This window comes from Protopterus annectens, chromosome 10.part0 (assembly GCF_019279795.1).
Source record: "Protopterus annectens isolate FY-2018-M chromosome 10.part0, PAN1.0, whole genome shotgun sequence".
In the NCBI taxonomy this organism is placed as follows: domain Eukaryota; kingdom Metazoa; phylum Chordata; order Ceratodontiformes; family Protopteridae; genus Protopterus; species Protopterus annectens.
This window is the reverse complement of record NC_056744.1, coordinates 1747719942-1747744668: the sequence shown is the minus strand read 5'-3', so window position 1 is coordinate 1747744668 and position 24727 is coordinate 1747719942.

Below are 24727 nucleotides of genomic sequence, written 5' to 3'. Positions count from 1 at the left end.
ACATCCACCTGAGCTATCAAAAAGAGTAGGGAGGAAAAGAGCAGCGGGTTGCAATTTGGGGGTAAAATGGTGATGAGCAGAAGCAGTAGTTCGGGAGGTGGGGGTAGTGGGATTTTGGATGCAACTCCTTGAGGAGGGTGACAATAAACATGGAGTGTTATATTTACAAAGGGGTTGAGGATGTACTGGGTCAGAATGGGAGTGGACAGCAGACTGGGATGGCTGCAGTCAAGAGTGCATGGTTTTGGTGAGGGTGGGGTCAGAGTTTGCTGAAGAGGGCTTTTGTGGGGCAAAGTGTTGGAAGCAAGTGATTGGAGAGGAAGGGTGATGGAGTAGGTAGAGTATGAGAGGACATTTGGACTGTAGGGCTAATGGTTGCCTTAGCTGTCAGGAATTAATGTTGAAGTACATTTGGGGAAAGGTATGAAGGAGTCTTGAACAGGGACCTACACTGATTGAGATTTTAGTTGGGTCTGGCGTGGGAGATGCCGCTGGAAAGTGGATAATTAGTGGGGCATGTAAAATGTTGCACAATGGGGTCTGTTGGAGGGGGTCAAAGAGAAGAGAATGGATGTGCAGTTCTTGGGAAATGTTAGGGCCACATGTTTTTTGCTCCCAAGTATGCAACGACATCTGGAGGATTTGGGATGCTTGCATGGATGATTTTGTAACCCAAGCAGACTTCAGGGAATTTTTCCTTGGGGGGGTGGTGGATGTAGGAAGTATGATGAGTAAGGCATAGGTAACTGGGAATGTCATTAGTTGGTGGACTTTGAGGGTTCCCTGCAGAGTGTCCTGTCAGGGGTGCTGGGTGAACAGATGAGTGCGATTAGGGAGGTGATTTTTCTTTTGGGGGGATGGGGTGCAGGATCTGAGTTGTCTGAACACGGTGGGACCTTGTTAAGTTTGTTTCTGGTGGCTGCCAGAAAGGCGTTTGGTTCAGGATGGAGGTTAGAGTCTGGACTGGCTATGCTTGGTGTGGAGAGTGTTGTGATCGGGAAGTGGGAGCATGGAGTGAGGTCTTTGGCAAGGTGTAGGAGTGAATTACATAGAGAAAGGTGGAGTTTGTGGGAGCAATGTATGTGAAGCTGTGTTTTGGAGTGGCTGGGATTTGGAGGATGGCAGGAGTTGAATAATTTATGTAATGTATAGATTATAGGATATATAGCAGTGTCTATGATTTGTGGTATCTGTGGATGTGAACTTGTTGATGTGGTTTGATTGCTGTTATGTAGGTGTGATTTAGACCTATAGTTTCTGCCAGTGGTAACATCACCAAGGGTATTTCAATATTTTTGGATTTCCTAATTAATCCCATTGCTCAGCTCCTGGGATGTCCTTAATAGTGTTAGGAAGTTTAGTCAGGAATACTGTTAGTGTACTTCTTTGAATTGCATTCTCATGGTTGATCTGGTTTCTCTTTTCACTTCTATACCCCAGGAAGAGGGGATCGATTTTGTTAGGAATTATTTTAGTAAATGTACTAGTTATGAGAATGCCTTCATACAACTGTATACTTCTTTGCTAGAAGTTTTGCTTGAAAATAACATATTTTTCTTAACAACAGATATTATTGGCAAATAAGAGGTGTTGCCATGAGGGCTACTGTAGCCCCAGCTAATGCAAACATTCTGTTGGGCTGGTGGGAAGGAGAAATATTCCCCAATACCATTTTTTTAACAATATTGTTTTTTAAGATTTGTTGATGATATGTTGTTTATATTAGAAGGTGAAGTGGAGATAGTAAGCTTTGTGGCCAGTTTAAATGATGCTTCCACATTTCTTAGGTTTACTAAAGGAGAATTTGGCCAGGAGGTGTCCGTTGTAGATGCAAAACTTGTATGGAATGATTACATCCAGGTATTCCAAAGTGAGATACATAGGAAAGATCCTTTTCCAATAGTCATCTTCACTTTGCAAGCAATCACCCTTATCAAATGTAAAAGAACTTTCCCAGAGGCCAACTTATTAGAGCCTCTTGGATGATCAGTGATGACAATGTTTTTGAAAAGGAAATGAAATTTATAATGAAGTTATTTATAGATAGATGTTATAACCCAAAAGACTTGGTTAGGACACCACAAGTGAAACTCAATAAAAGGTACACCATCTTTAAACCTATTCTTCTTGGTGGGTTGGAGAACAAAAACTACCATGGAAACAGGGTAAGATTTTATGAGGACATTTTCAACCATGATTATAATCAAGGTGCAGAATTTCTCCCTCGGTGTACACTGGACATGTCAGTAGATACTGGTAGTATTAGACATCTGATAGAGAATAATTGGAAAATTATTAAAGGGAACAAATACTTATTTGAAATTTTGGGGGACCATCCTTTGTTTGTGTATAAGAAAGATGTTTGACTTAAATATTTGTTGGAGAAAGACAACACTAGGACAATGCATTCTGTTATACATAAGAGCAAAGGAACTTATAAGTGTTATAATTGTTCTGTTTGTAGATTTATTTATGATGGTCCTTCCTTCCTTGTGTCTCATCTAGCATGCACAGTTCAACCCAATGTTAGGTTCCACTGTGGATCCGAGGGTGTAGTGTACATTGGGAATTGTTTGGGGTGTGACTGTTTTATGTAGGTATGACCACTAGGTATCTTCGTGATAGAGTAAAAGAACATTTGTATGTTATTAAGTCCAAGGACAATAATAATGCTTTGTACAAGCATACTATCATGTGTTCAAAATATAAGAAGTTTTACTTTACAGTACTGGAACAGGCTTTGCCTGATAAGAGGGGTGGTGAGGAAAAAAGGAGTTTTTTGGCAAATAAAATTAAAGGCTGATGCTTCTCTGGGTTTAAATGAACATATAAATATATTTTTTTAAAAGACAGGAAACTGAAGCATCCTGCAATTACTTATTAATTTTAGGTCGAATTTTAATTGTTTTATTGTTCGTATTAAAAGCACAGCTTTTCATTGGTTGTTATATTATCCTTAGATGTATAAATTGAGTATGTTTTAATGTATGTATGTGTTCTGATGAAGTTTTTTGAAAGCAGATATTAAAAGAAATTAAGTTTATTTTCCACTTGTTTTTTCGAGTTCCTAGTACCTTGAAGTGTTGTTTTATTTGTTGATTTTACACTTTGGCTTTAGTTTGGTTTGTTTCATTGTTTATGTGTAGGTGTGGGTTTGTCTGTGTTGCAAGTGATGGCTCAATAATGATGTTTAAAAAAATGAGTAGGGGAATGCCCTGGCCACATTTCCCCTAGTAGTATAAATGCCACCAAGAGTCTCCCCTGAAAAGACATTGCTAGCCTAGTAGGACTAATCTGGCCAAAGAGGGATATTTAAATTGAAAGTTTTAAGTTAAGTCCATATCACTGCCTTCGCTTCAAAAGTAAGGCAGAAAATAGTGTGTGCACTGAAAGTGTTGTGCAGTGTTTATGGTAACGGGAGGGAGAGAGATAAGTAATGGGACAGGGACACTAGGATGGCTGCAGGAGAGGGGGGACCCTGGTCCATTCCTCTGAAAAGGTCCCCATTTTATGATCATCTGACTCTTGTTAGAAAGGACAGTTTGCCACGTAGGAGGAAGGTTTTGTGAATGGTGTTGACTAGAAGTTCCACAATGCATAAGGTAGAATAAAAGGTAGAATAGGCCAAAAATGTAGTGTCAGACTGTGTTTCATTTATGCATACATTTTAGGAAAAGACAGTTCAGCAGAAGAGAAAAATAATCTTATTGACTAAGCATGAGATGCGCAGAAAAAATAGCTCTCAAGGGAATGCTACAGAATGTTCCTTTCTCAAGGAAAAGGTATGCGTACTTGCAATGGAATGCTAGATATCAACAGTTAGGCCATGTAGGCACCTGCAATACTGCAAAACAAGACAAGGTCTGAGAACCAATGTTAGGAGGAGTGGATACAGCTTCCAGAGGAAAATCGCTGGACTGAAGTTATATAATGTATATGCATAGGACAGGAAAGTCAGTTGAAGTCTAATACAAGACTTGTTCAGATGTAGTTCTTATACTACTTTCGTGCTTTCAGTTATTTGATATATTATGCTGCTATATACCATTTAATTATACTGCTGTGATATTTATTTGCTATTATATGTTACTCACTACAATAAACTATTCTTAAGCAATCCATGATAACAGAACTCTGATTTCTTACAATGGCACAAGCACAGGCCTGCTGCTTGGGGAGAGACTTATAATTCTCAGAACCCAGCAGCTACTCCGGAGATTCATGATCACAGACAGATGTAGAGATAAACCCTTTTAAGTACAGTTTCAAGTGCAGCAGCCAGCTTAACTTCAAGGTTTCATTATTGCAGCATATTATTTATTTTTTGTTAGCAGTGACACTTTTTTCTAGTCTATCAGTACCTACAGCAAAAGTTGTGACAGACTATTCAGCAGCACAGCAGAGTTTTCCAGACGGGAGATGGTACACTCCATACAGAAGAAATCACTGACACTGCAGGAACTCCTTACAAAAGAGATTTTTTGGTGAAGACAATACTGATATTCCAGATGTGAACTCCATGCAGAAGACAGTCACTGCAGATGATGTACCAGTTTTTCTTACATAAACATTCAGTTTTCTATTAGCATGGATTTCATAACTAAGCCAGTAAATGTTCAGTCAGTCTAGATAATTCTACAGTTGAATCACCTGATGTGTGGTTAAAATTATGGATTGGATTATACAAAACTGTATTCAGTGTGATGGCAATTTTTTTTCTCCAAACAATGCTAAATCTCAGATTATTGCTAAAGCTATGTTAAGCATGCATAATTTTGCATTGTGGTCACACTCTGGTAATGCAGGCAGCAGTGTTAGTGTTATTCAGACATCTGGACTACTAGTAAATGCTATGAATGGATGGGAAGACACAAGTTTGTCCCAGGGGTTCCACTTGTGTACCTCATTGACAGGGGCTGCAGGTGCTGACAAGGGTTTCTATTTGGGGATAAACCTCCTTTGATCCTATGACTACAACTGATGAATTACACACTTTGATAAACAAATTAGATGCTTCATGAAAAAAGGTTCTTCCTGATTTATTAAGTGATTATGACATTTTTTGTCCAGATGGAACATCACAGTTAATGCTGAAGGTAAGCAGGGTAATTTGGTTGTGAGCTATAAAAATGGCTTAAAGACAAGCATAGGTATATTACTGCTTTCAGACAGGATACAGGGGAGCTTATCACTGAGATGCAAGAGTTTCTTAAGACTAATAAACAGTACTTATCAACTGCAAAAAACGTGAGAAGTCAAGGGCAGTTTTCACATCAGTTAGAAACTTTGGCTGCAGATTAAGTGGGTGTAATCACAGCTCAGAAATTCTATCAGAGATCAAATCTATTACAGTTACTAACCAACTGGAATGACAAGAAGGAATAATTTCAGAATCTTAACATACATGCATGAATGCATGCTGATTTATGAGCCTTGATACAGAAAATGTGTTTTAATCCCAGGTTACTAGATCAATTCATAAAAAAACGAACATGCAGTCTTATGAAAAGTGCAACATTGATTTCCTTAGCATATGCAGTAGGGTACAATGATTCTGTCAGACAAATGGCATAGGATGATGTACAGAAACAGGTGATTAAAGCCTTTTTCCAATGAGTTCAAGGACTTGATACAGTCATCAACCTGAATGTGATTACTGCAGCCAAAAATTTGAAGTGGCAGTTTGTTTAGCCATTAGACAAAAGAAGAGTTTGCAAGCATCAGATACAAGTAATAAAATCTTTTCTATAGATAAAGAAATTGCAGATGTAGAATAGACACCAACAGCCACAGCAGAAAATAGGGCAGCAGTGAAATGCTTTTTTTTTTTTTTTTTTTTGCAGAAAGTTGGGATATGTAAAAAAAAAACAATGTCCTAAGTACTGGTTGTGGAAAATCAAGCATATTACAGCTGGTATTGATGACCCAGTTCCAGTAATTTCCAATAAGGTCAGGAAGGTTGAAAGGTCGAAGGGTACTGTAGTGAGTGAGATCACTGACAGACTACTTCATTGTTCATTGTTCTTGTCTGGAAGGTTTGAACTCTGAGCCAGAAACAGCACGGACAGTTCCTACAGTGATGCTCACACTGATTTATTGTTTTCTGAAGGGAGTGCACATGCTGTACTGCTGGGGAAACAGACCAGAGGAGATGCTGCTAGCTTTGCAGACACAGCTCGGTCTGGTACAGTTAATAGCAGTGTAAATGACATAAATGATGTGCAATCTTCCTGCCCGAGGAGGGACCAGAAGGATGCTTTAGCTCAAGTTCATATGATTGATAGTGTTATAACACACAACTTTCAGAATATTCATGAGGGGGTGTGGCAACTCAGCACCAAGGTAATTTGACACACACACTGTAAGGCTGCATTCAGTTCAAAACTTTACTGAAGTTTGATGTCAACTCTCCCAATAAAGCCTATTTGACTTAATTTAATGTTGGTAGGGATGGCAGGCCATACATTTCATTACTCAGGGGAAAGAAATTATGGCACAATGTACTAACTGACAATGGGGCTTTCCGTTTCAGTTACAGACCCCTGCAGAGGACCAAAGTGCAGTTCTAATGCTATCATGTTTTGAAGGGTCAAAGGTAGCAGCAGTCAGCAGCAAGCCTTTGGAAATTAGATTCCTGAGTAAAGCCAATCCGCCTGGGGAAAAGGTTACAGCAACTTTCTTGTTACATCCTCAGTGTGACAGTACCATTTTGGGAATGGACATTATGTCAGGATTAGGTGTTGTGTTAGATTTTAGTAACAAAATATTGTGGAAGAATAAAGAAGATGTAATATGTACAGTGGTACAAACAGAAGAAATCTTCAAAAGGCTGTGTGTGGTAGACTGCACAGATGAGGTACAGGATTTAAAATATCAATTGATGCAAAAATTCCTAGAATTATGGGCCAAAGATAAAACAGACTGTCATCTGGTTGTCACTGCCACTGTAACAGCAGTGGAACAGGTTACCACCCTGTCAAAAACAGTACCCTATTCCCCGAGAAATAGTGGAAAATATCAGTAAATGCATTACAGATTCAGAAGGAAAAGACATAATTAAAAGTCAAACCCTGTGAAATTCACCCATGTGGCCAGTAAAGAATAGGATGGTAGTTATAGATTAGTATTAGACCTGAGGCTATAAATAAGTACACCACCCCAGCAGCACATGTGGTTCCTGGTACACCTGAAATGGCTTTCAGGTTAGATCCACAGAGTAAATGGTTACAGTTATTGAATTAGAAAATTTATTTTTTTTGCTATACCTTTAGCTGAATCCTTACAGAAGTGGTTTACTTTCACTTTTGAGGATACTCAGTACTTAATGACACATCTACTAGTGCGTTTTCTAAATTCTCCAGTGCTGAATGTTACTCACTCTCTCTCTCTCTCTCTCTCTCTCTCTCTCTATATATATATATATATATATATATAAAAAATTAGAGGCATACTATTTTCAAAGATCTGTACAAGGAAATAAAAAAGGAACTTTAAACCAGCATTGTGTTTGTAGATTTAATGAGGGCTTTTAAAACATTCAGTTATTCTTTATCTTAGAAGGAATGGATATTGTTGAGGTACATGCTGGATGTTTTGCAAGAAGTTTAAAGGATAAAATCATTATAGTAGTTTGAGGCACAGATAAGACATTAAGGTAATTTACAATAAGGGTCACCTACTGTTTAGAGCTAGGCCATATTTTATTTTTTTCCCCATTTATTGATGACCTAGCAGTCAAATGACCAATTCTGAGGGTCATGAGGTATGTAAATGGCCTGGTACTACTTATGGAACTACCACAGACGTGCAGAAGAACCTACACAAGGAGACTGATAAGCTTTTATAATAATTAAATTGCAAAAATAGTGCAGTGTCCAAAAAATGTACTGACAGAGACTTTAGTTAGTCTCAGAGGTTGATTTACAGCTGTATTCTTAAAATCAGTGACTCAGTGAGCATTCCTAAAGTCTGGTAAAACAACAATAATACCCTTGGTGTATGGATGAATCAAATTTGTTATATAAAGATAATATTAGTTCATATGCTGAAAATGCTGAAGAAGTTTAAATAAGAACTTAATAACAGTTGATTCCAGAATGGCCATTTTGCTATCAATGCTAATGCAAAGATGTCAGTATTCCTCATGCTCAAGTTCTAATTTCACACATAACACCACTAACTGCTGTCAACAAATTCTGCAAGTTTTATTTTAAGTCCGGATCTAGAAAGCACCATTGCTAGAAACAGAAAGCTTGCTTCTCATCACAGCACAATAAAGCACTATTGCTAGAGCTGGATAGAGTATGTGATTAAATGTAATGTACCTTTAAGAGATTTAACATAAAATGGAGTGAGAGTATAACTTGGGAGAGTTGACATCAAACTTCAGTAAAGTTTTGAACTGAATGCAGCCTTGCAGTGTGTGTGTCAAATTACCTTGACTGCCATGAAAAGCTATATGTATTTACAACAAAGTGCAGCTATAGCTGTTAGCTGTGTCTACTTCTAAATCTGTGTCCAGATTCCAAAATATTACTTGGAGGTGTACACCTTGTAGTAACATTTCTGTTTACAAAGTCCTACAGCAGTGCTTCTGCATGGAGACGTGCAGCACCACTGTGGACTGTCTCATATATATTAGCCCTTTGTACCCTCACTAGACACTAGGAATAATATGAGAATAACATGAAAACGTTAAAAAAATGGAAATTTCAAAGAAAGAGAGACTTCAAACCCTGCACCCTTGCCATAGGAAAAGTGGCTTTAACCTGCTATGCTAATTGACAAGTTAGCACAGCAAGGCTTTTTTATCATCTAATGAGGATCTTATGGATTATTCAATGCCTGCAACAGTTTGTGAGCTATGAGGGAGCGGGACAAGGCATATATAACCATTCCTCTCTAAGGAAAAATTAATGTTGGGATCAAACCACACAGTTAGGGACTGATTTTAATTGTTGTGCTTATAAATTTAGAAAGTCAATAGAATAGCTCTTTACATTAACATGCATTTACTGATGGATATGAAGTAGTAAACTCTGATATCTGGCATTCATGACTAAAGGGTAGTCATCCATGTTTTACACTGACAGTGAAGTTCTGTCAGATCAGGGGCAGGTAAGAGGTGTGTCTGTGTGTGTGTGTGTGTGTGTGTGTGTGTGTGTGTGTGTGTGTGTGTGTGTGTGTGTGTGCGTGCACATGTGGATGTTTTTCAGTGTGTGTATTGTGTGTGGGAGAGTGAATGGGGGGGGGGTGTCTGTGCTAACATGTTGCATCAGCTGCCAGTATTAACTATTGCAGGAAGTGTTGATCTGCACTCATGGTGGTTAACGACGATTCAGAGACAACCTGATTTGATGATAACAAGGTCTTTCCTCACTGTGGTTAACATGTTGATGAACTGCAAAATGCAACATGGTGGAAACAGGACATTTTTACTGCAGCTCTTAACATGAGAGCTGAGATTCTTACTAAATCCTTGTAAAAGAGTGGTGTCCTTCTTGGGAGAACAAGTTAAAAATCTTCACTCTTTACTATCATCTCAGATCCCAGAATCAAAGGCTTTGCATGTTAAAAAATAATTCATATGGTTTAGCGACAAATGAAACATTGTTTACTAAGACTGATTTAAAAATATGGATGCAACTGCCATAAGAAATCAGTTTTAAAACCAGACTTGTAGAAACTTCACTTTAGTTTATAAAAGCTGAGGTTTTAGAGATAATGGTTACTTAAAATTAGCTGTGCCGTAGATTACTTTTCAATGATGTTTTCATATAACTTGGCCTATGGCTGATCACTCGATCCATTGTTAGTCATATCTCAATTTTTACACAGTCTAGTACTATACTTCTGACTTCTGTTACTGCAGTCTTATATTATTTTCTGTGCTGCATTTCAGGTAATGTTTTAATATTACATTGTTGTGCTTATCACATTGCTTCTTTGGCTAATTGAGGTACTTGCCTTACTTATTTCGTTAATGGTGTGCCTTTAAATATATAGCATCATTTATATGTGTTCTGTGTTCTACTTCTTTACAGCTAAACATTAATTAGTAACATTTTTGCAGAAATTGCTGAAATTTTCATAATTGTATTTTTTGGCTTGTGCTAAGGCTACAAAAAAGATCATTCAACTAAAACATACCTGGATAACAAATAAACAAAATAAAGACAATTATACCTAGGAGATACAAGAAGTGAAATGTTAGACTTTCCTTATGGGTTTAAGAGTGAAACTGAATCTTTTCAGTACATGTCAGTGTAGTAGGAATATAATGTAAGTATTTCAAAAGATGGCTAGAGCTTGTCATCGGAAAATAAACCAGTAAACTGGGCTTCTGAATATAATGACAAATTACTTTTACACATATATTAGGCACCTAAAAATGAGATGGTGAGGAAAAAAATGTTCTTTTTTTCTATAGGAAATGACTGCTGTTCTAATTTCTAAGTGCACTAAGGCAGCAATTCTTTGGCCGGGCTTGTCTCCCACATTGGTGGCTACTTGGGAAGCTTGCCCTGTTTAATTGTTCTCCCTTGTGTGTTTTAGGCATTATGTATTAACATTGGGGCATATTTACCCCCACACCTCCTTTTGTTTTGTACTTTCTGTCTCTCCCAGTGTCCTCATTCATCGGCAGTTCTACCAGCTCCTCCATCCAGCCTGGGACTTTCTCCACTTCAGGGCTGAAGTTGATGTGGCTCTTAAGGGCATCTGGTGGTGGTGGGGGGGTCGATCATTCCAGTGCCTGCTTCTGCCAGGGGACTTTTTTATCTAATGGTCTTTAATATTCAAAGAAAACCTTATTTTGTACAGTTAACAGAAATTGAATAATGAACTTTTATAATTATTGTACTATACATTTATTGACCTGGGATGGGTAAGTCCAATCTCTAACCAAATGGGATAGGTTAATTTGAGCACAAAAAGAAAAACTGACTAGGCTTAAAGGGCAGCTAGCCTAGTACTTACCTATGAACCTTTAAATCTGTGAAATTTCAAACCTGGATTATACTGAATAATCATGACTGCAAAATAGTACTTTTTAAATTGTTAGGCTACATCTTGCTCAGAATCTCTGCAGTCCCAAAGGAGCAGTTCTAATACAAAATATTAATCAAAACGGTCCTTGGTATGTCTAATCTTTATTTAATGTTAGTGTCGCTGAAAATAAATATACCATATCCAAACATATTCTGCCTTACTGTAGAATTCACTTCATGAAAGTCAGTATAGGATAAGCTAGATACTGAAATTTCTGCACCAGATCATCTTAGGTACAAGACCATTTGAACATAAAAGAAATGTTTTTCTCACATTATTTTATGCAATCATGTACAGAGGTACTCATTTTATAAAATGCCATGTGGACTTTGTGCAGATAATTTTGTTATTAGTCCTGTATTGTGATGAAGACATGACAGTTAAAATGGTAAAGCAATTTAATATACACATAATCATATTTAGGGAAAGAAATTGGAATGTGTATAAAATTGTATTTTATAACTAATAGGATGAATATATTCAGATTGTGGCTCACTATATGCAGTCAATTGCCCATTTGCAGATATGTTCTAATACCACAGCAACATTGCAAGCATTTTGACTATATAAGCCAGAGACAAATCCTTGTAGCGTACATGTCTCCCCCATTCATATTTACATATTGTGATTTTTTACAACATGAGCTTTAGTTGCTCCTTAAATTATCAAAACCAAAACCAGAATACTGTGCCTTCTTGATTATTTATTTTCTTTTTTTAGACATTATCATTTACAATTTGTGTCCAATTTTCTGAAATAAGTACATGTAGTCAGGCTGATATGGTCTATTAGGAAAAAAATATAGTCTTAACTAAAATAACATTTTTTTTAAGTTAATTTGCAGGTAGAGTCCTTCTTAAATACAGACGTTAGAATTACAGGTTATGTTTTTGCTGCTGTTTAGATGTGAGCTGGTATTAAGCTATAAACTGTCATGTCTTACCTTTTTGTTACACATGATTGTGAAGACTAGGTGTTTTCATATCAAATTTTATATGATTTATTGCAAATCAATAGTATATGCTTATTCAAAGCAATTCAATACAACACAAACTAACAGCGTAATGCATTTTTTAAAGTAAACAGCAATTCTATAAAATGCTATTAAATAAAACACCGTTCCTGCAATGTAATCCCCAAAGGTACTTGTTAATCCAGGCAAGCAAATTCTTGACAACAGCTTAAAGCTTAAACCTTAAACCTATTTGTACTGAATCGATAAAACATTATAGGTGGAATGTTTTTGTTTAACAAATGACAATCTCAGGGTTCTGTCTAATGAAATAATTTCATTTTTAGCTTTTTGTAATAAAATATAGTCCTCACATACTTTGTGTTATTCGGATTGTAACATTTTTATTCTACATTACTCGTACCAGCATCCTACAGTATTAAGCTTACTTAACTTCAAATGTCTGGGCATTAACATGCTTCAGTTTAATAATGGATGAATAAATAAAATGAGGAAATACTTGTAGTGTGACCTGCTAAAGAGATATGTGAGGGGAAAAAAAATCCTTTATTTATAAGATACTAAAGGATAATTTTGGGTAGTGACCTTTAATGTGTGAGGAGAATGACCTAAAGGACTTGTGTGAAAACTTGAAGTAACAGGGATTATATTAAATATACAGAAGTAGTTTTCCATGAGATGGATAAAAGGTGCATTAAATGTGTTTTCTTAAAAGAGTAGAGAATACTAAATCATCAAGGGGTTTGAGAGTGTATGGGTAAGATATTTCAGAAAAAGAAAGAGGGGGGAGGGAAAGGTAAATTGGTGCTGTCTGTAAAATCATGGAGGAAGTCTGCACATCTCTTTTTGTTTTTACTCATGTATTTTGGTGTCCCATGAATCCTCACAACATGCATAATCTGTGACGAATGAAGTTTTTTCCTAAAAGTTTCACATCAGCCTGAATTAAATATACTATATGAACAGAAGTGAATAAGAAACATTCTATATGCATATATGGATCTATGTCAAGATAACAAATTACCATAACATCAATTTGCAAAAAAGCGAGAGGGAAATGACAAAGTTTATATTCATGAACATCCAGATCATCATAAATTTTCCCCTGGTAAATAAACAATCGGCCAACAAAACTTAAAAAAACAAACCGAAGCAAATAAAATAAAACCCATCCAAGTGGGGGGATTTGTCCCCCCCAACTAAATATACCAACTTTGTGATTGCACTACATTGGAGAAAAGGGCAAAGTTTATCACATTGGCCAACTTGACTCCTTTCACGGCAAAAACTTACAACGATCTGGATGTTGATGAAAGTAAACTTTCATCATTTCCATCTCACCATTTTGCAACTCATTGTTATGGTAATTCCTTATTTTGATATAGATCCCCACACACACATACATATTTATCTCTCTCTCTCTTTATATATATATATATATATATATATATATATATATATATATATATATATATATATATATATATATATATATTAACATATTCATGGATTTTTTTTAAGAACTGACACAATTTGTAATTTTTCATTTTATTTATTATCCATGGGCGGCCATGGTGGTGCAGCGGTTAGCATTGCCACCTCACAGCAAGAGGTTCTCTGGTTCGATCCTCAGCTGGGGTGCCTTCTGTGCGGAGTCTGCATGTCCTCCCTGTGGTCGCGTGGGTTTCCTCTGGGTGCTCTGGTTTCCTCCCACATCACAAAGACATGCTGTAGGTGGATTGGACACTCTAAATTGGCCTTAGGTGTGAGTGTGTGTGCCTTCTGTGGACAGTTGGGTGCCAGGCTGGCAACTCGACACTGTAAAACTTCCCTGCCAATCATGAGCAGACAGGTGATCCGCTGTGGTGACCCCTGACCGGAAAAAGCCGAAAGAAGAAGAAGAAGAATTTATTATCCATAGTCTACGATACAGAATGCATGTTACTCCATCATGCTATGCAAAAAACTAAAGTCATTCTGACTTTATATAAAGTCATTTTATTTTTTTTTACTCAGGCTTTGGCATTTCTTCTACCATTTCCACCCCTTTGTTAAAGCAGCAACATGTTTTTACATGCACTAATCACATTTTATTGAAACTACCATTTATGCTTTTCCAGCTATCTCTATTGTCACTATGCAGCAGTAGATGTGGGGATGCTACCTAATAATGAAGAGAAAATAAATGCAAACAAGAAGACATACAATTAAGACTGGCTGATGGTTCAAAGTTAATGTACTTTTACATTTCAGTACATCCAGTGAATAACCTATCTCAGAAACTCTGGAAGCAGAACAATGGTGGAATTTATGAATGCAAGAAAAAGACAATATATTCTAATTTAATGACAATTCCTGTTTATATATTTGACAGAAGGGCAGCACATTGGTGCACTGATTAGCACTGCCATCTTATTCCACTTGATCCTCCAGTTCGGTTCTCAGCTGGTTATTTTCTATGTGGATTCTACACAGCCACCATGGGACCACCTCAAATTTTACCAGTGATCCAGTTTTTCTTCAAATTTAAAACTAAATACTGTAGGTGAGCTGTTAAAGTGCCCATACATGTGCATCCATGTGGATACGTGACCTGCATTGTTTAGTCCAAAAAAGAACAATACAAGACAGCACTTCTTCTTTCTTGTAATAATTTATTGATGTTCACAATTCACATTCCGGTTTTGGCTGCATAAGCCTTCATCAGTGTAAAGAACCATTGTTACGTTAGACCATTAAATACTTCCTGCTTTCATCCCATTGGTCAATCACAAATAATCATTTAACCCTGGTGTAAACAAGCCCCCTAACCTGATAATCCACCTTTTTTCTTTTTGATCCAGTAGTTTATGCCATCCACCTTTGTAAATTTTTTTACACCCAATTTTATCAATAACTGTAAAATAAAATTTAGCAGTACTATGTTGCACAGTGTGTTTATATAAAATGTTAGTAGTTTTTTTTCATCTGATATCACTCATATGTTCTGTTATCCTAAACCTCAGAGGTCGAGAAGTCTCACCTATATAAAATGCCGAATAGTTACATGTAGCTAGGTATATCACCCAGTCTGTGCTGCAATTGCCAAACATTTGAATGTCAAAAACTTGTGAAGTATTAGCGGATGAAAAATGCTCCATTTTACTAAAATATTTACAGTTGTTACAGTGTCCACAAGGCTGGCATCCTCTAATTAGATGCTCCCCAAGGGACAATTGAACCATAGTTGGACCTACCTCAATGTTTTTTTTATAATGATTGAATCTGCCCCTTAAAGTCTTTCCACACCTAAATGTAAATAAACACTCAGCTGGTAAAGTATTACTTAGATTTTCATCTAGAAGTAATATATGCCAATATTTCCTCACAAGATCCATAAAAGATTTTGTATTATTTCCAAAGTTCATATCTAGCCTTAGAGGTCCCTCTGCCACCTTTTTAGACTTATGTTTTAAAAGCTGCTTTCTATCTATGTCTTGGATGGAGCATAATATTGTATGGACATCTGTACTGTTATACCTCTTTTCCACAAATCTCCGAACCAGATCTTCAGCCTTTTGAACATATTCTGACTCTAAAGAACAGATCCTTTTGATCCTAAGGAACTGTGCCTTTGGTATATTCTTAACCATGTGTTGAGGATGACAACTGTTGGCCTGCAAAAGAGTATTTACCTCTGGGAATTTCCCGAACACTTGACTATTGAGTGCCCCATCTAATTTCAACCATATCTCTACAACTAAGAAGGTAATTCTTCTCAAGTCATGATGCTCAGTAAATTGTATACCCCATTTATTCTCATTTAGGTATTGCACAAATTTTGATAAGTTACTGGCATCTGACCTGCAGACCAACCAGCAGTCATTCAAATACCTTCTCCAGATATCCACTGATTCCAATGAAAAACCTTTTTGCAACAACAAGAGGCTCAAATTATCTAACCCGCCTGCCCAACAGACACTACAGTTTCTGTGCTGCCTGCATCTACACAAGACCCTTTTTTAATGTATCAGCTGAGCAATCAGAAGATCCCAATAATCTCCGAAATGATGAGTCTTGTTATAAGGTTGTTTCCTGTGATTTCATCTGTAGCAGCTTTTCTACAGTAGACAACACATTATATGATTTATTTTGGTAAGGTGCATTGGACTATCAGATTTATTGCCTTTTACATGTGAAATTTCTGAAAATGGCTGTGCTTTTCATAATTCCTAAGGTTCACAAAAAAGAAACAACTCCATCTTCTAGACCAACTGTGTCTGCTGCATCTTTAAGACTGACTCTATTTCTATCTGGCTGCTTAAGACTCTGAACCCTGTGGTGCAAGCTTCTCAGTTTTTTCTCTGTGATTCATGACATTTGTTAGAGTTATTAGGGAATTTAAGCATTCCTAAGATTCCCTTTTATTTTGCTTCACTTGATGTAACTTCCTTGTAAACTTCCATCAATCAGGAAATTGGCATTGATTATTTGAGAGAATATTTGGACAGATTTACCACTTTCACTCGCCATGAAGGTAATACCATATGTGTCCTTATGGAATTAATTCTGGACAACAATATTTTTTAGTTTTAATGGGAGATTATTCAAACAAATTTGTTCATGGCAATGTGGGAAGAAAAACTTGTTCAGCAACCTAATTCAGACAAGATCTTGTTCTATAGATGTTACGTAGATGATCTTTTTATTTTTAGGGGGGGGTGCTATATAGAGTTGAACCCCTTTGTAAATGTCTTGAATGAACATACTAACTTTCTAAGGCTTAATAATGGTGACTTTGGTAGTGGTATTAACTTTTTGGATAGTCACTTAACTTTTGGTTATGCTAATAAGGTATCTGTTAGCCACATTTTTAGGAAGTCTATATTTATCATTCAGTATTTGGACAGAGACAGCTTGCATCCAATGTATATAAAATGTGGTGTTGTCAATGGCAACTCATACGTTTGAGCAAGCTCACCTCTGAACAGAGTGTTTTTCTGAGGGAATTATCCAAGTTGCATATTTTTTTATTGATAGAGGTTATGGCATGCTTAGGCTCCAAAAAATAGAGGAAAAGGTCCTTTTACGAAGGAATGCAAAAGCTTGTCCCATTTTGAGAAAAACTTTTTCATCTGAAGTTAGTGGTCCTACTCATCTTGAAGTGAATGTTGAGAGCAGTAAGAATTTTGTCTCAGTTTTTCCTTTGACTATTTGTAACGACATGTAGGTTATTAAGGACTGCATTATTGACAATTGGAAGGAACTTATGGGCAATGCAGATTTTGTCAACATTACTGGGACTAAGCCTTTCAACTTTAAGAAATTCCAGTGCCTTAATTCAATTTTGGGAAGAAGTACAACCACTGCTACAATGAAGAAAACTAGTTTAGCATGTGGCACTTATAGTTGTAAACATTGTAAACAATGTAGATAAATTGTTAATTCATCTTCCTCAGAGTTCAAATTATGTGGCTATTTATTTTGGGCCAAACAAAGATTTGACTGTCACTCCAACTGAGTTGCGTACACTGCTAACTGTAATTTGTGTCAGAGTTTTTATATAGGCAAAACTGTTAGAGCACTCAACAGAAGAATTTATGAGCATTGTTTGGCCATTAAAAAAGAAAGACTTTTCAAATGCTTTGGCCAAGCATGCTGTGTCTTGTATAAACTTTAAAACATTTACTTTTGCAGTATTGGATTCAGTTAACAGTACTGGATTCATTGGTGACTTTAAAACCATGTTTGAATGCAAAGAAACAACCTGGCAGATCAGACTTAGTGCTGATCAGAAGCCTGGGCTTAACAAATCTATTAATGTTAAATGTTTTTTTGCTGCTGCACAAGTATAGCTGAATATTCAATTGACATTTAAATTCAAATTTTAATTTTTATTTTTTATGTTTATTAGTTGACAGTGTGTATATTAATATTGAGTGCATGTTCCTTTAATTTGGTTTAACTGTCATATAAACCATTGCAAGTCCTATTGGTCTGATTGGATCATTTAATCTTTTTGGAGGGTTATTTAAATGGTATTGATTCAGTTTATATTTTTTCTGATGAAGTTCTAATGAGATTAAAGAACAAAAGTGCTTAAAAATCAATCTTTTTTCTGTGAATATTCATCACTGCCAGTGGAGTTTGTTTGATTCTTCAGTTTTTAAAACAAACCATGGTACTCTAGCAACTTTCTAAGTTTATAAGAGCAATATTTAAAATATGTCCCTAATCTTGGGCCTTTGCCCCCCCCCATTTTGTTGGACTTTGTCCAGATTTCTTGCACTAAGAGGCTGAGAGGTGTGTAGGTCACTGTCTACAAATATTCCCAAATTCTGAACAACTTGGTCACGTCTTAGGGGTATATTTTCAATGTGGTAGTTCCCTGGGGAAGATAACTTCCCAAAGGATACAAAAGTGCTTTTTTGTGGCATTTGGTTTTAGTCCGTGATTTTGCCACATTATTTATATGAGACAAACCTTACTGCAGGATGGCTAAGTCATTTCTGGATTCAATGACTGCTAGCAGCTTGCAGTCATCTCAAGATTTAGCCAGATCCCTTTGGTATTGGCTTTTACTTTAGAACAGTAGATGCCAAACAGGAGAGAGCCCAGCACAGATCCCTAGGTGACCCCACTGGTGACCGGTTTCTTTGTGTAGGTAACTTCCCCTATTTTGATTATCTGAATCATATCTGTGAGCCAGTTGATAATTCAGTGGGAGATATAAGAGTTTATTTAGCTTTTCTACTATGCCTGTGTGGGGAATTGTGTCAGAAGCTTTGGCCAGGTTGATACATGAGGAGTGTTCAATTTTGCCTTCATCCATTGCATTTTTAGAACTTTTCAAAAAAATCCACTAGATTTAGTAAGCACGCATGCCCCTGATGAATCCAAACTGAGATAGACCCAGTGTTTGAAGTTCCCCAGTGTCTTGATTGACTAATTCCATGAGAAGTCTTTCCATGGAAGGCACTAGATGCCGAGGTTTTAGAGTGTCTGTGTGTTTTATTAAACCTTCACCTGGACTTTTTTGGCCTTAGTTTGCTTTTTAGTGGTATTTGGCACAGTATTTCCTTTTATTTGTTATTTTTATGGTTAGACTTCAGGGTCTGTAGAAGGTCCTCCCTTATGCAGGGGAATGACCATAGCTCTTCTTTATTCACTTGGTACAAAAGTGTATGGAGGTTGAGATTGAACAGTGTTATTAGGGGTGATGATAAATTGTGTTTATTGCTTTTCAAGATGCATCCACTGATATAGTTGGGGCCCATTAATGAAGTAATTTTAGCTTTTGATAGCAATTTTAGGACTTTGGTCTTGCATGGTAGCTGGAGGCGAGACAGTTATAGGTATATCTTGAGGGACAGATGGAGGGGAGAAAGGTACTAAAGTTAGAGCTAAATTTATCAGAAAGTAGGTTTGCTGTATCATCAGTCACAGTGTAGGTAATATCTTTCACAACTGCTGCATTGTCCTTTTGAGGTAAAGAACATAACTAAAAATGCCTTGTGATCAATAAATTAAATGTCTGTATTCCCCTAAATCTAGAAGTTAAAATGCATATCAGATCAGATATAAAATCTATATGCAAGCTCCCATAAAACATAAGGGACATTTAAGGACTGATACATTTTATTCATTTGTAAAAAATGCATTATAAATTGTGCTAAATGCAAGTATTTTATGATCACAAATACTAACTGTGAAGGGGAGGGCTGGTGACACTACATACTGCTAACCTTAAGCAAAATGGCAGCATCTAGGGGCTTTTGTTATATTTGGTAAGAAGTATTCAACAGAACACAAGAGTAGAACTGAAGGCACCTAGCTGTCATGATGTACTGTCAGCAGGAAGGTAAACATTCTGCCATCGGCTCTTGCAGATAGTGAAGTTAAGATAGCACATGACATTCCTGAACCTTAAGTATCAAAAGTTTAGTGGGGGAACTATTTTTTCTCTGAAACTAAAGGATAAGAATTGTATCTAAAATAGCCCAGTGACTTGATGCTAGAAAGGTGCATAATGACCATGCATGATGAAAAGAAGAAAAAAGAACTTGGTGCAAGTAAGGTCAGTCCAAAAGAACTTTCAAACCAGGGGTTAGTTTTCCAAACTAAGTCTGGAGTTCTCAAACTACAATCAGCAGAACATGCTGGAGGGACAGGTTTATAACTGAGAGACTGCCCCTGCTATGGAATAGACTTTTCATACATGTCAAGCAGAGCACCTCACTGGCCCTCTTCAAGAGAAATCTTGATGAGTGGATGGGAAATAGAAAATTCACCCCGGGATCACTCCAGTGGCAATGCTTGACAGCGGCACTGGAAACTAAAGTTGGGTAGCACAATTCCAGGGTAATCTTATGGGCTAGGCTTGTAAAGGCTCCAGGGCCATTAGCCTAGTACACACCTATGAACCTACAATATGTTTACAAACTGATAGGTAAAAATCTACTGGTATTTACAGGCAGCCATTCACGAATGTCTGATGTAAATTATAATTTACTAACTTAAATTTACATTGCTTGAGTGTGGTCATCACTTGTAAATTATGATTTTGTTTTTGAAGCTGCAAAAAAAGAATTTCCTTTCTGCTTGTACAGTCCTCTGATAGGAAGCAGCATTACACATAAATTTTAACTTCTGTGTTTTCAACTAAAGGAAAAAAGCAACCATATCCATAATGAGCTTGATCTAATCAAGAGACACTCTTAAAACATACTTGGTAAAACAAATCACAGGTAGCTGTATAAACTGTAACATTTGTTCTGGTGTACTGCATGTTTTATAAAACTATAAAGCATTTCCCTTATTTTGGATTCATTTAAGTTTTATTCTATTTGTTTCTGAGCACATTTTACAATATTTAGTGTTGTATGACTATGCCAGTTTTATTTAGTGATAATTATACAGGATATTAAACAGCATTCTGTCATATGTCATGCCGAACGCAGGTAGGGTATTTAACTAATGCATATGCATTTATATGCCTACATTCATTCATGTGTTTAAATGTAAGACTGTTTGTGTGTGTGTGTGTGTGTGTGTGTGTGTGTGTGTGTGTGTGTGTGTGTGTGTGTGTGTGTGTGTGTGTGTGTACGTACGCGTGTCTGTGTCTGATTGTGTGCCTTCATGCATGCCTGTGTCTGATGTTCATATGCATACATCCTGAATTCAGCTCACAATGAAGGAGGAAGATTAACCCATCATAGAAGTAAGAACAACACTAAGGGAAATGAGGAAAAGCAGTGGACTCAGATAAGGCCATTACAGGGATGATGAAGATGATGGGTGAGGTGGAGAAAATGGCTCCAGAGGGAGGTCTTAACCATATGGATAGATGGTCATATCTCAGATGACTGGAAATAAGCAATCTAGTACTACTATAGAAGAACAAAGGGGGCAATCACAATTTTGGGCAGTATAGAGATAGCAAACACCCGTCACATTGCACGAGAAACTTGGAGATATGATGAGTGATAAATGAATACTCCAAGCAGTAGAAAGTGAGATGGGAGGTAAGCAGTTCAGGTTTAGAACAAGATGTAGCACAACCAGCCTCATGTCTGCAATATAACAGATAATTGAGAAAAAAGTAGAGACGAGGAAAAGGTGCAAGCAGACTTTCCTATACTTGGAGAAAACATATGACAAGGTGCTAAGAAAACCAATTTGGGCAGTCCTGCAATGGTTCAATGTTTGGAAAACACTGATAGAGTCAGTGTACGTGATATACAAGGGCAAAATGATGCAAGTGCAAACAGTGTTTAGATTCATAGAAGGATTCCCAATGGGAGTGTGTATATATTAGGGTTCTGCTCTGAGCCCACTGCTGTTCATACTGGTAAAGGATTACATTAGCAAACAGGTCAGAGGGAACAGATCAATAAAGCTGCTGCATATAGAAAATGTGGCATTGCAATCAGACTTAGAACAAGAACTTCTGGAAATGATAGGGGAATGGAATGCAAAAGTAAAGGTACACATGATGAAACTGACTACAGATAAGAGAGCTGTCATGGCAGCAAATGGGGGAAATCAGAAAAGGCTGAAAACTGAAATAGAAGGAAAACTTGTAGAGCAGATTATCAGCTTCAAGTATCTGAGATGGATGGAGGTTGAGCTGAAGCTAAGTCTGCATGAGAAGGTCACAGTTAGAATCAATGGGGCAAATGGCTGAAAAGCAAGTCTAAATAAGAACAAATTTAAAAAACAATTAAAGATTCAACCCTTAAAGGTAGATGGCTTAAGGTGACACTTGCTTATAGAACTAATATACAAGGACTTCTGGGACTTTTTAACAAAGGTTAAGGTTGAATCGTTTAGTGATGATCTTATTTTAGTCACCATAGATATAAAAGATGCATTTAAAACAATACCTCATACATGTGGCTTGCAGTGGTTCACAGAACACTTGCATGAACTAGGTCAGCTGGACAGCAACACTATTAGTGTGATTGTTACCCTGATGGAGTTAGTATTTAAAAATAACTACATCTGGTTCAAAAGAACTGTTTACAGGCAAACCAATGAGGTGGTCATGGAGACCTCTTTTGCCCCTGTGTTTGCCAGTCTAGTTTTAACCTAATGGGGAAAACATTTTGTCTTTAAGTCAGGATGTGAGAAGAGCTGGGCACTATATGGCCACTTCGTGGGTGATATAGTCATTTTTTGGAATGACACTGAGTCAAAGTTGAATGAATTTTTTTCATACATTAATGATTCCACTGATTTTTTTTAATTTACACTGAACATGTCCATAGACATTGGCTGTTATTTAGATGTTGAACTGAAAAAAGACTGTATCACTAAGAGATTCTTGTGTAATTTGCATAGGAAAGCCACCTGCTCTAATTCCCTCTTATTTTTTGATAGTTGTCACCCCTACACCAGATCAAGGCCATAGTAAAAGGCTAGTTAGAGAGAATGGCGAGGATGGTTGTAGACATGGAAAGTTTTTTATTAGAAACCAAGAAATTAAAAGAGATGTTGATGAATAGGGGGTACCCTGAGGAATATTTGCAGGGTATTTTCTCTGAGGTAGTTGTCAAGTGAAGGAATGTTTTTTACAAACCATTAATTGGCACAGGTATGGTTAAGTAGACGTTAAGCAAGAATTGCATCCTCACATGCAGTAGTGACCCGGAGGAAATTAGGAGATTCATGTCTAATAACTGGAGACTATTTGATGTTTGCCATTTGGTCAAATATAGAATATAAAAGTACCCCACAGTCACCTTTAGAAGGGATCACAATTTTAAGGATTACCTTGAAAAAGGTTTCTTTGAATTTGAAAGTAGAAGAGGTGGTAGTGTGTTTAAATGAGGTAGCTGCCCACAGTGCCCACATATGTTAGAAGCAACAGGGGTACACTTGGTGGGTTATGGTTACATTTTCAGGCCCATGAAATGCTCTTGTGACACCATGTGAGTAGTCTACATGGCTCTGTCAGGTATGTAGTTCGTTCTACATAGAGAAAACCAAGAGAGCAATAAAAGAAAGAATTTATGAACAGATGAGAAACATTAAAAAAACACAACTTGAACATTGCTCTTTGGAAGCATATTCATAAGCACTGGTTTCCATTTCTAACCAGGTGTGTCTTTAAGAGCCTGAGTATCACTTTTCATGTTCTTCATGTCTGGCTCCTGCTATGTCCCACCTAGGCATCTCAGCTCACCAGGGGAAGGGTTGCTGACTTCCACAAAATACACCTGAAACATTAGAGCAGAGTTTCATTACCTTGTTGGCACTAGTCTGGAGAAACTAGTTACCTTTCCTGACTGGGTTAAGTTAATTCAAAAGCTCTTTTAAGAAATCAATTCACTGTTATCTTTTCAGGTGGATGCACCTGGACACTGTGAGGGGCATGTTCAGTACTCTTAAATGGTTGAACTTTGGAATTATTTCATATAACATGATTTTATGGATGAACCTGTTTTATTTTATTAAACCAAAGAAGGGTGTTGTGAAATCCACCGTCAAACTGATAGACTCCTCCCTAAATGGTAGGATATTTAATTAAATTTGGTGAAATTGGTAGGATATTTAATTCAATGCAGTAAAGTGCTTTGATTTTACATTTTGAGATTTATGAGAGCCCAAGGTATACCTAACAAATAGGCTTAAATTCCTTACTGCACAGAGACCTATATTATACCATTCTGATACATGCCACACTGAAAAATATTGCATATTTGTCCATTATTCATCACAATGTGTTATTGATAAACTGTAATATATATTTCTCATCACATCGTACTTCATGGTAATTAATAAAAGTCTGTTTTCTAAACAGGAAATGGAAAACTAGCTGGCATTTGTAAAGGAGCCTAGGATATATGTCAGAAGAATGATAACTTACTGGCATCACACTTACTTATTGATATCCTTGTATCCATAAAATGGTTATATAATTAGTTGTATGCATTTGCTTAAATGGGATTGGAATGTGCTGACATTGTACAAACTACAGAGAGGAAAACTCAATTACCAACATGACACAGACACTTAGATGATGCTTTAAAGCTACGATGACCTAACAGCCATAAGCCAACTACAGTACAGATTAAACATCAAATCATTTAATATGGTTCAGATATAAATTACCATATAAATTATCTTCATAAAGCAGATAAGTTCACAGGACTGAAATCATTTGCACAACTTTTTCAAAAATAGCACATAAATGTACATTGGCAAATATGAGTTTGCTAGACT